General features: G+C 41.5%; 1 protein-coding gene across 4 annotated transcripts in view; it reads right to left on the bottom strand.

Moving 5' to 3' along the window:
- Positions 1-13151, bottom strand: part of GJA5 (gap junction protein alpha 5) — a 99222-nt gene that overhangs the window by 39430 nt on the left and 46641 nt on the right. The gene's annotated exons all lie outside the window — the stretch shown is intronic.

Genomic DNA, 13151 nt, shown 5'->3' with positions numbered 1-13151 from the left:
GATACCTCGCCCTGTCATGGCCCTCGGAGTTACACAGCGACATACATTCATATTATAAGGGAAGAGCTGCACTTGTTGTGCTGTGCGGGTGCTGAGTTGCACTCATGTTTCCACACTCGCATTTCCATGCTTTGCAGGAGGAGGAGGAGGTAACGCAGTGCTTAGAGGAAATCTACCACCAGGATGAAGGATTGTAAACCCAGCACTTACCTGCTGGTGTGTGCTCATTCTGTCAGGATCTGCTCTTCTTTTAGCTTTTTATACCTTTGTTTTTATGAAAATAGATGTGAAAAATTATGCAAATGAACCTAATGGGCTCCAGGCTCCATTTGCATCTATTAAGCCCGGAGGCTTTTCTGCATAATTAATAAAACCTTTTTTTTTTCGTAAAAACAAAGGTCCTAAGAAGCTAAAAGAAAAGTGGATCCTGTCAGAGGGGTCACACACCAGTATGTCAGTGTGCTTGGTTTACAATCCTTCATCTTGGTGGTAAATGTCCTTTAAGAGCCCTTCACATCATGTATACAAATGTATCGAAACTGATTTGCATGTTCCATTCCCATAGAGCCGAGCTTCACTACCTCCATTATAACTGTGTAGTGACCCTGGATCTCCACAGACTGTTATATTCCGGAGTCTTTACTGATCTGTGTGTCACCCATCGCATAATGGACGGTACCACACAGATTTCTACATAGGGGGAGGACACATTTATCACAGTTATTAATGCTAATCAGACAGGTTCCTGTAACACAAATATATATGGCTCAGCTTAATCCTGACACTTTAAGCGCTTGTAGCACGTTTTCCCGTCGTGTTACCCGAATATTTCCGATTTGCGACGATTTTCCCTGTATTGCAGGCGATCGGATTGTGGCGGGTCGGCGCTGGCATGCGCGCAACGGAAATCGGGGGGCGTGGCCGAACGAAAACCCGACGTATTCGGAAAAACCGCTGCATTTAAAAAAAAAAAGTGTTGTGGAGCTTGCACTTACCTTCACTAGGAATAGGCCGGTGAACTTGAGCGCGTTCCGATGCTCTTCAGCGCAGCAGCGCCACCTGGTGGACGTCGTAGGAACTACCTTAATGAATCCCGGCCGGACCCGAATCCACCGCAGAGAACCCTAACCCCTGGGGGGGGGGGGGGGGGTCTTGCTTACAAGACAATGTTAGTAGATTGGCCTCACTGTTTGAGGGGTTTCACTGCCCCCCGTTTGGTGGTGGTTCATGATACACTTTAAATCCCGTGTAGTCAGAATTCTTTTTGGTGTTTGTAGCTGTCTGAGACTCTTTCAGATGTTGTTGCCATTTTAGGACATATTTATCAACCCCTTATTGCCTCAAATTTGCCTTTTTATGGCAGTCACTAAGGGGCCTCGGCTGCTGTGTTATCCTGCGTATCCAGTGGCAGGAGGAACAGCTACTTGGTTGTGTTATGTTTATAGGGAACCTGTCACCAGCTTTTACCCTATTCAACTACCAGCCCCCTCAGGTAACTCCCTTCTAAAATTCCCTCTTTTATTTAAAATCTCACCCATGTACCTATAAAAAAAATCTTCCCAAAAGTCACGTTAAAATGAGCAGAGAAGAGTCGTATTTTGCCTGAGATGACTCACTTCACATGCCTTTATCTTAGACTTTATCTCAGCTAAAACCTGGTTCTGGTGTCATTGTAAAGATGAGAATCTACTCTTTCTCTTTCTACAAAGGCGTGCTGAAATTCTCATCTATACAATCAACAAAAGTTTGAGAGACCAAAATAGGGGGCAACTTTAGTGACACTCATCGCCCAACATCTAATAGTAAATCATCTCAGGCAAAAGTGACTTTATACAAACTTTCATCTCATTTATATACGGCTTTATACTTTATAGCTGCCTGTATTTATACAGCGGGGGTTTAGGATCCTGAACTGTTTAACTCACAGTCATCCCCGAGTTCCCCACCGCTATGCAAGTTATGTCCCATGCTGTGGATAGTGCCTAATTTTTATTGGTGGGAAAACCCCTTTAAAGGAAATCTACCATTTGTTTTCATGCATTATGAACCAAACATACCTTGAGAATGCTGTAGCTACACTGATGCAGAAACATATCTTGTTTAATCCCTGAATTGAGTGGTTTTGCTTAAAAAAACAATTATAAAATTATAATAATGAGGCTCTGTCGCTTCTGTTCCGGGGCTCGGTGCTTCTCCTCTTACATTAGTTATGTACTGCACCAGAGAATGATGTAATCACTGTGTTGTGCCTGACAGGCAGAAGTTATCAATCGCTGCACCATCCCCCAGATGCTGTGTAATCCAGCTCAGGTTGATTAGTCCTGTCTTGACAGTTCAGGAAGCGCAGTGTAATGTGGCAGGCTGAATGCAACCTAGCTTGAATGTTATAATTGTTTTTTTTTCCAGCAAAACCAATCGGTTTAGGGATCAAACAAGATATGTTTCTGCATCAGTGTAGCTACAGCATTCTCAAGGTATGTTTGGTTGATAATAGATGAAATCAAATGGTAGATTTCCTTTAATGTAAAAACTCTATGGCAGAATTGTTGTTTTTGTTTTCACCCCCTCCAGAAAGAGTTAATAAAATTGAATCCATGAGTTATGTAAATGTCCTGACCACTGCCATTAAAACTACAACCTATCCAGGAAAAAACAAGCTTTTCATACTTATACACTGATGGGTGGGTAGAAAAATGACTGCTCTTTGTACGTGTTGATAAAAAGTTATAAATAATATATTCTAAAAAAAAATTATGAAAACAATATTTGTCATTAACCCCTTAACGGCACGTGACTGCTTAGTACATCATGTCACAACCCTCCCTTGTCTACAAGACTCTCAATGTCTCATAGACTTGTCATAGAGCCATCTGAATTAGTTCCCGAAGGAGGCAGAGTCTAATTCAGATACAGGGAATTCACAGAATGCAGCAATACGGTAGTCTTGCTGTTGATTGTATTAGCGATCAGACCTCCTAGGGTTCAAGTACCCTAAGGGGGCCTAAAAAAATAAATAAAAAATATAGAGAAATAAAAGAGAAATAAAAATAGAGAAATAAAAGAGAAATAAAAATAGAGAAATAAAAGAGAAATAAAAATAGAGAAATAAAAGAGAAATAAAAATAAACATAAGATAAGTACAAAAGATTTGAACTCATTTACTGTAGCAAAAAATACTAGGAAATCCGTACAAACAGAACCCAAAATGAAATTAAGCAAATACATTTTTTTATCAGTTTGGAATTTTTTTCTGGCTTCCCAGTGTGTTGCATGGAATAATAACCCCTTGCTACACCCGGACACATGTTAATTAAGATCAATCAGATTTTTATTTAACCCCTTAAGGACGCAGGGTTTTTCGGCTCAATTCTCGCTCTCCACCTTCAAAAATCCATAACTTTTTCATTTTTCCGTGTACAGAGCGGTGTGTTAGGGCTTTTTTTGTGCGTAACAAATTTTACTTCCCCGTGATGTTATTTATTTTAGCATGCCATGTACTGCGAAGCTGGAAAAAAATTCCAAATGTGGAAAAATGAAAAAAAACCCTGCATGTGCGTCACGTTCTTGTGGGCTCAGTTTTTACGACTTTGACTGTGCACTCAAAATAACACCTCAGCTTTATTCTTTGGTTCGGTGCGATCGCGGTGATACCAAATTTATATAGGTTTTATTGCGTTTTAATACATTTTCAAAAATTAAACGAATGTGTACAAAAAAGAAAAAAATGTTTTTGCCATCTTCTGACGCTAATAACTTTTTCATACTTTGGCGCACGGAGATTTTTTATTCCATTTTATGTAAAAAGGTGTAAAAGTCGCATTTCGGACATTTGGGCGCCATTTCCCGCCTCGGAGGTCACCGCCGCAATACCTAATGTGTCTGTGATTTTTACTGTTTGTTATGTTTTATATCCGTTCTAGGGAAAGGGGGGTGATTTGAATTTTTAATATTTTATTAATTTTTTTTATTTTTTAAACTTTTTTTTTTCTTTTTTTTTCACAATTTTTTTAGACCATCTAGGGTACATTAACCCTAGATGGTCAGATCGCTCCTACCAAATACTGCAATACTTCTGTACTGCAATATATGGCATTTTCGCATGTGATTCGTAACAATGAGCCACTGGCTCATTGTAACGAATCTGTAGAAGCCAGATAGCTTCGGGTCAAACGAAGACCCGAGGCTACCATGGCAACCGATCGCTGCCCCCTGATGACATTTGGGGGCGCAGCAATCGTAATAAAGATGGCGGCGCCCGCCCGCGCGCCGCCGTCTTTTAAATGCCGCCGGCGGATTTGCCGGCAGCAATGAAAGGGTTGGTAGCTGTGATCGGTGCAAGCACCGACTGCGGCTATTAACGGTGGGGGTTTGCTGCAATATGCAATAACCCCCACCTCTGTATGAAGAGGACTCAGCCCGTGAGCCCTCTTCATACATTCCCTGTACCTCTGCCCGTAGAGCTACGGCGCAGAGCGTCAAGGGGTTAAAAAAAAGTAGTTTGTTTACTGTATCTTTAGACCCCTTGGGGTACTTGAACCCTAGGGGGTCTAAAAATACAGTATTTTTTTTTTTTAAATGAAAACAAAAATATTTTTATTAACACTTAACAGTTCGAATCACCCCCTTTCCTTTGAAAGGAAAACAAACAAATAAAACCATAGACATGTTAGGTATCGTCACATCCCAAAATGTCCGGTCTATGAAAATATAAAGACGATTATTCCCAGTGGTGAATCCTGTGATGGAGAATCCAAATGTCGAATGCACCAATTTTTTTTTACAATTTTGCTGCACAAAAAATGTAACAACAAGTGATCAAAATGTTGTACCGTCCCCAAAATGGAAGTGATGAAAACATCATAATGTCCCACAAAAATGACACCTTACCCAGGTCCATACACCAAAGTATGAAAAAGTGATTGGCCTCAGAATATGGGAGACTGGAGAATTTTTTTGTACAAATTTTTTACATTTACTAAAACATAATAAAACCTATATAACTTTGGTATCTACGCGACCAAACCAACCCAAATTACAAAGGAAGGGGGGCGTCATTCGGAGCGCACAGTGAAAGCTGTAAAAACCCTTACCAATTGCTTTCTTGTAATACTTGGTTTCTCCTGTGGAGGAGCTGTAGGGGGATTGAAGACTTCTGGATTTTTCCCACTGATCTGTGGACAATCCTCTTATTTCAAGGGACTTTTTTAATAAACAAAAATTGTCGAACCCTCTAACCCGGAAACAGAGCCTGAGCATAGAGTCCTCCGAAATCACTTCCCCTTTAAGACATTTCTAAGCACCGGCTAGTAGAGCGCAGCTCTGGAGGAAAAGCAGCACCAATTATGTTGTTTAATTTATTAAGTCAGTGAAATTTGTTACAGTGAAACATGGTGACTTCAGCTCTAAATCCCCCGGCGTTCCGCCTGTCACACTGAAACGGACTCCCAGCGAGCGCAGACATTGCACATAACCAGGAACCTCACACCGGGCAGGAGAACCAGCAAATTTGTTTCTCGGAGAACAAGTGTGAAAATATAAATTATATTATAATATAAATTAAAGGCTGATGTGTGTTTTCTGTAACTTATCCATAGAGGAAATAGTTTCCATAGACTTATCTCCCCCCAGCACACGGTCTGCACAGGGAGGACACTCATCACTACAGCAGCTCTACCATATATTCTACTGGTTCTCTTATTTCTTTTTGGGTATATTTGTGTAACTACACCAAGCAGCCCCTCTTCTATCATCAGTGCAAATATCTATCCTGTATATATGGACACAGCACAGTACTACTACTCCTATCCTGTATATATAAGCACAGCACAGTACTACTACTCCTATCCTGTATATATAAGCACAGCACAGTACTACTACTCCTATCCTGTATATATGGACACATGACAGTACTACTACTCCTATCTTGTATATATGAGCACAGCACAGTACTACTACTCCTATCCTGTATATATGGGCACAGCACAGTACTACTACTCCTATCCTGTATATATGGGCACAGCACAGTACTACTACTCCTATCCTGTATATATGGGCACAGCACAGTACTACTACTGCTATCCTGTATATATGGGCACATCACAGTACTACTACCCCTATCCTGTATATATAGACAAAGCACAGTACTACTACTCCTATCCTGTATATATAGACAAAGCACAGTACTACTACTCCTATCCTGTATATAAGGACACAGCACAGTACTACTACTCCTATCCTGTATATATGTGCACAGCACCGTACTACTACTCCTATCCTGTATATATGAGCACAGCACAGTACTACTGCTCCTATCCTGTGTATATGGGCATAGCACAGTACTACTACCCCTATCCTGTATATATAGACAAAGCACAGTACTACTACTCCTATCCTGTATATATAGACAAAGCACAGTACTACTACTCCTATCCTGTATATAAGGACACAGCACAGTACTACTACTCCTATCCTGTATATATGGGCACAGCACAGTACTACTACTCCTATCCTGTATATATGAGCACAGTCAGTACTATTACTCCTTCCCTGTATATATGGGCACAGCACAGTACTACTACTGCTATCCTGTATATATGGGCACAGCACAGTACTACTGCTCCTATCCTGTGTATATGGGCACAGCACATCACTACTACTCCTATCCTGTATATATGAGCACAGCACAGTACTACTACTCCTATCCTGTATATATGAGCACAGCACAGTACTACTGCTCCTATCCTGTGTATATGGGCACAGCACATCACTACTACTCCTATCCTGTATATATGGACACAGCACATTACTACTACTCCTATCCTGTATATATGGACACAGCACAGTACTACTACTCCTATCCTGTATATATGGACACAGCACAGTACTACTACTCCTATCCTATATATATGGGCACAGTACTACTACTCCTATCCTGTATATATGGGCACAGCAGAGTACTACTACTCCTATCCAGTATATATGAGCACAGCACAGTACTACTACTCCTATCCTGTATATATGGGCACAGCACAGTACTACTACTCCTATCCTGTATATATGGTCACAGCACAGTACTACTACTCCTATCCTGTATATATGGGCACAGCACAGTACTACTACTCCTATCCTGTATATATGAGCACAGCACAGTACTACTACTCCTATCCAGTATATATGGGCACAGCACAGTACTACTACTCCTATCCTGTATATATGAGCACAGCACAGTACTACTACTCCTATCCAGTATATATGGGCACAGCACAGTACTACTACTCCTATCCTGTATATATGGGCACAGCACAGTACTACTACTCCTATCCTGTATATATGGACACAGCACAGTACTACTACTCCTATCCTGTATATATGGGCACAGCACAGTACTACTACTCCGATCCTGTATATATGGGCACAGTAGTACTACTCCTATCCTGTATATATGGGCACAGCACAGTACTACTACTCCTATCCTGTATATATGGGCACAGCACAGTACTACTACTCCTATCCTGTATATATAGACACAGCACAGTACTACTACTCCTATCCAGTATATATGGGCACAGCACAGTACTACTACTCCTATCCAGTATATATGGGCACAGCACAGTACTACTACTCCTATCCTGTATATATGAGCACAGCACAGTACTACTACTCCTATCCAGTATATATGGGCACAGCACAGTACTACTACTCCTATCCTGTATATATGGGCACAGCGCAGTACTACTACTCCTATCCTGTATATATGGGCACAGCACAGTACTACTACTCCTATCCTGTATATATGAGCACAGCACAGTACTACTACTCCTATCCTGTATATATGAGCACAGCACAGTACTACTACTCCTATCCAGTATATATGGGCACAGCACAGTACTACTACTCCTATCCTGTATATATGGGCACAGCACAGTACTACTACTCCTATCCTGTATATATGGGCACAGCACAGTACTACTACTCCTATCCTGTATATATAGACACAGCACAGTACTACTACTCCTATCCTGTATATATGGGCACAGCACAGTACTACTACTCCTATCCTGTATATATGAGCACAGCACAGTACTACTACTCCTATCCTGTATATATGAGCACAGCACAGTACTACTACTCCTATCCTGTATATATGGGCACAGCACAGTACTACTACTCCTATCCTGTATATATGGGCACAGCACAGTACTACTACTCCTATCCTGTATATAAGGACACAGCACAGTACTACTACTCCTATCCTGTATATATGTGCACAGCACCGTACTACTACTCCTATCCTGTATATATGAGCACAGCACAGTACTACTGCTCCTATCCTGTGTATATGGGCATAGCACAGTACTACTACCCCTATCCTGTATATATAGACAAAGCACAGTACTACTACTCCTATCCTGTATATATAGACAAAGCACAGTACTACTACTCCTATCCTGTATATAAGGACACAGCACAGTACTACTACTCCTATCCTGTATATATGGGCACAGCACAGTACTACTACTCCTATCCTGTATATATGAGCACAGTCAGTACTATTACTCCTTCCCTGTATATATGGGCACAGCACAGTACTACTACTCCTATCCTGTATATATGGGCACAGCACAGTATTACTACTCCTATCCTGTATATATGGGCACAGCACAGTACTACTACTCCTATCCTGTATATATGAGCACAGCACAGTACTACTACTCCTATCCTGTATATATGAGCACAGCACAGTACTACTGCTCCTATCCTGTGTATATGGGCACAGCACATCACTACTACTCCTATCCTGTATATATGGACACAGCACATTACTACTACTCCTATCCTGTATATATGGACACAGCACAGTACTACTACTCCTATCCTGTATATATGGACACAGCACAGTACTACTACTCCTATCCTATATATATGGGCACAGTACTACTACTCCTATCCTGTATATATGGGCACAGCAGAGTACTACTACTCCTATCCAGTATATATGAGCACAGCACAGTACTACTACTCCTATCCTGTATATATGGGCACAGCACAGTACTACTACTCCTATCCTGTATATATGGTCACAGCACAGTACTACTACTCCTATCCTGTATATATGGGCACAGCACAGTACTACTACTCCTATCCTGTATATATGAGCACAGCACAGTACTACTACTCCTATCCAGTATATATGGGCACAGCACAGTACTACTACTCCTATCCTGTATATATGAGCACAGCACAGTACTACTACTCCTATCCAGTATATATGGGCACAGCACAGTACTACTACTCCTATCCTGTATATATGGGCACAGCACAGTACTACTACTCCTATCCTGTATATATGGACACAGCACAGTACTACTACTCCTATCCTGTATATATGGGCACAGCACAGTACTACTACTCCGATCCTGTATATATGGGCACAGTAGTACTACTCCGATCCTGTATATATGGGCACAGTAGTACTACTCCTATCCTGTATATATGGGCACAGCACAGTACTACTACTCCTATCCTGTATATATGGGCACAGCACAGTACTACTACTCCTATCCTGTATATATGGGCACAGCACAGTACTACTACTCCTATCCTGTATATATAGACACAGCACAGTACTACTACTCCTATCCAGTATATATGGGCACAGCACAGTACTACTACTCCTATCCAGTATATATGGGCACAGCACAGTACTACTACTCCTATCCTGTATATATGAGCACAGCACAGTACTACTACTCCTATCCAGTATATATGGGCACAGCACAGTACTACTACTCCTATCCTGTATATATGGGCACAGCGCAGTACTACTACTCCTATCCTGTATATATGGGCACAGCACAGTACTACTACTCCTATCCTGTATATATGAGCACAGCACAGTACTACTACTCCTATCCTGTATATATGAGCACAGCACAGTACTACTACTCCTATCCAGTATATATGGGCACAGCACAGTACTACTACTCCTATCCTGTATATATGGGCACAGCACAGTACTACTACTCCTATCCTGTATATATGGGCACAGCACAGTACTACTACTCCTATCCTGTATATATAGACACAGCACAGTACTACTACTCCTATCCTGTATATATGGGCACAGCACAGTACTACTACTCCTATCCTGTATATATGAGCACAGCACAGTACTACTACTCCTATCCTGTATATATGAGCACAGCACAGTACTACTACTCCTATCCTGTATATATGGGCACAGCACAGTACTACTACTCCTATCCTGTATATATGGGCACAGCACAGTACTACTACTCCTATCCTGTATATATGAGCACAGCACAGTACTACTACTCCTATCCTGTATATATAGACACAGCACAGTACTACTACTCCTATCCTGTATATATGAGCACAGCACATTACTACTACCCCTATCCTGTATATATGGGCACAGCACAGTACTACTACTCCTATCCTGTATATATGGGCACAGCACAGTACTACTACTCCTATCCTGTGTATATGAGCACAGCACAGTACTACTACCCCTATCCTGTATATATGGGCACAGCACAGTACTACTACTCCTATCCTGTATATATGGGCACAGCACAGTACTACTACTGCTATCCTGTATATATGGGCACATCACAGTACTACTACCCCTATCCTGTATATATAGACAAAGCACAGTACTACTACTCCTATCCTGTATATATAGACAAAGCACAGTACTACTACTCCTATCCTGTATATATGGGCACAGCACAGTACTACTACTCCTATCCTGTATATATGAGCACAGCACAGTACTACTACTCCTATCCTGTATATATGGCCACAGCACAGTACTACTACTCCTATCCTGTATATATGAGCACAGCACAGTACTACTACTCCTATCCTGTATATATGGGCACAGCACAGTACTACTACTCCTATCCTGTATATATGGGCACAGCACAGTACTACTACTCCTATCCTGTATATATGGGCACAGCACAGTACTACTACTCCTATCCTGTATATATGGGCACAGCACAGTACTACTACTCCTATCCTGTATATATGTGCACAGCACAGTACTACTACTCCTATCCTGTATATATGAGCACAGCACAGTACTACTACTCCTATCCTGTATATATGGGCACAGCACAGTACTACTACTCCTATCCAGTATATATGGGCACAGCACAGTACTACTACTCCTATCCTGTATATATGGGCACAGCACAGTACTACTACTCCTATCCTGTGTATATAGACACAGCACAGTACTACTACTCCTATCCTGTATATATGAGCACAGCACAGTACTACTACCCCTATCCTGTATATATGGGCACAGCACAGTACTACTACTCCTATCCTGTATATATGGGCACAGCACAGTACTACTACCCCTATCCTGTATATATGGGCACAGCACAGTACTACTACTCCTATCCTGTATATATGGGCACAGTAGTACTACTCCTATCCTGTATATATGGGCACAGTATAGTACTACTACTCCTATCCTGTATATATGGGAACAGTACTACTACTCCTATCCTGTATATATGGTCACAGCACAGTACTACTACTCCTATCCTGTATATATGGGCACAGCACAGTACTACTACCCCTATCCTGTATATATGGGCACAGCACAGTACTACTACTCCTATCCTGTATATATGGGCACAGCACAGTACTACTACTCCTATCCTGTATATATGGGCACAGCACAGTACTACTACTCCTATCCTGTATATTTGGCTGCAGTACATATCAGGTGAAGCCTCTGTTATCACGGACAAATATTCTTTTGATTTTCTGGGGTCACAGTGGATGGAAGTTGGGACCCCATTGGGAGATAGAGGCATCTCAGTGCTGACCTATCAGTCTCCATAGAGCCGGTTCCTTCATATACAGGGGATGGTAACTAATATCAAACTGTAGAGGGCAGTATTGCAGCCACCTCCATTGGAGACTCTTCTATGGCCACAAACTGATGTAGCAATCCGGAGATAATGATCTTTATCTGGATATGCAAATCAGCCATCAAGTGCATTGTGGGCGGGTCTGATTTCTTTACACACAGATGGAAGTGCTACGGCCTTTCCCTGGAATCGTTCACCTATCCACCATCTCAAACAAAAAACATGTGAAAAGTTTTTTAAAACTTAGTTTAAGGCACAACAGTCCAGATCTGTGCAGATGATTCTACTCTGTTCACAGCCAGAGCTGCATTCAGGACACTGCTGCACAGATCACATGTAAAGCTGAGTACTTGCTGGGTGACCCCCACACTGAACGCACTATGTAATAGAGTTAGATGCGGAGTCATGCCGAGGTCAGCAGTGCACGGACGTCACAGGGGATTTAATAAAACAAAAAAAATACAATCAAACGCAAGATACTTTGTGTCTTGTCAGCTTTACTGATGATTTCTGCACAGAATTCTAAATCATTGTTACATTATTTCTGTGCAGATGCCTCTTACACCTTGATCTGATTTAACTAGTCATAGAAATTTGTATGGAATTGGTCACCACTAGAGGGCGCTCACTGCATGGAGTTACACAACTAGTATCAAAGTCAATGGGATCTGTAAGGTCACTGTGCGGTGAGCTCCCCCTACTGGTTGGGTAGTTGCACCAACCTTAACAGAATCCATACAAGCATAATTTATTCCACCTCTAGGGGGCACTCACTATATACTGGCTTGAGTTTTACTCTGTTGTCCCGCTGCACTATTCATTTCTAACGAACCCTCTATCCCCAAGGTGGGGGTAAGTTAGGATGGTGGGACAACTCCTTTAAGGACGCAGATATTACAATTTTAACTGTTTTCCATCTCTCCGAGGGCTTTGTTTTTATGGCAACATTAAATGTTCTATTTGATAATTTGGGAAACTATACAGGCGGTCCCCTACTTAAGAACACCCGACTTACAGACGACCCCTAGTTACAAACGGACCTCTGGATATTGGTAATTACTGTACTTTATCCTTAGGCTATAATAATCAGATGTAACAGTTATCACAGGCGTCTGTAATGAGGCTTTATTGATAATCCTGGTTCTTATGACAATCCAACATTTTTAAAATCCAATTGTCACAGAGACCAAAAAAAATTTTTTGCCTAGGGTTACAATTATAAAATATACAGTTCCGACT

Source organism: Engystomops pustulosus, chromosome 2 (assembly GCF_040894005.1).
Source record: "Engystomops pustulosus chromosome 2, aEngPut4.maternal, whole genome shotgun sequence".
Taxonomy (NCBI): Eukaryota; Metazoa; Chordata; class Amphibia; order Anura; family Leptodactylidae; genus Engystomops; species Engystomops pustulosus.
Note: the sequence above shows the minus strand (reverse complement) of the source record. Positions and strands in the feature narration are given on the sequence as shown.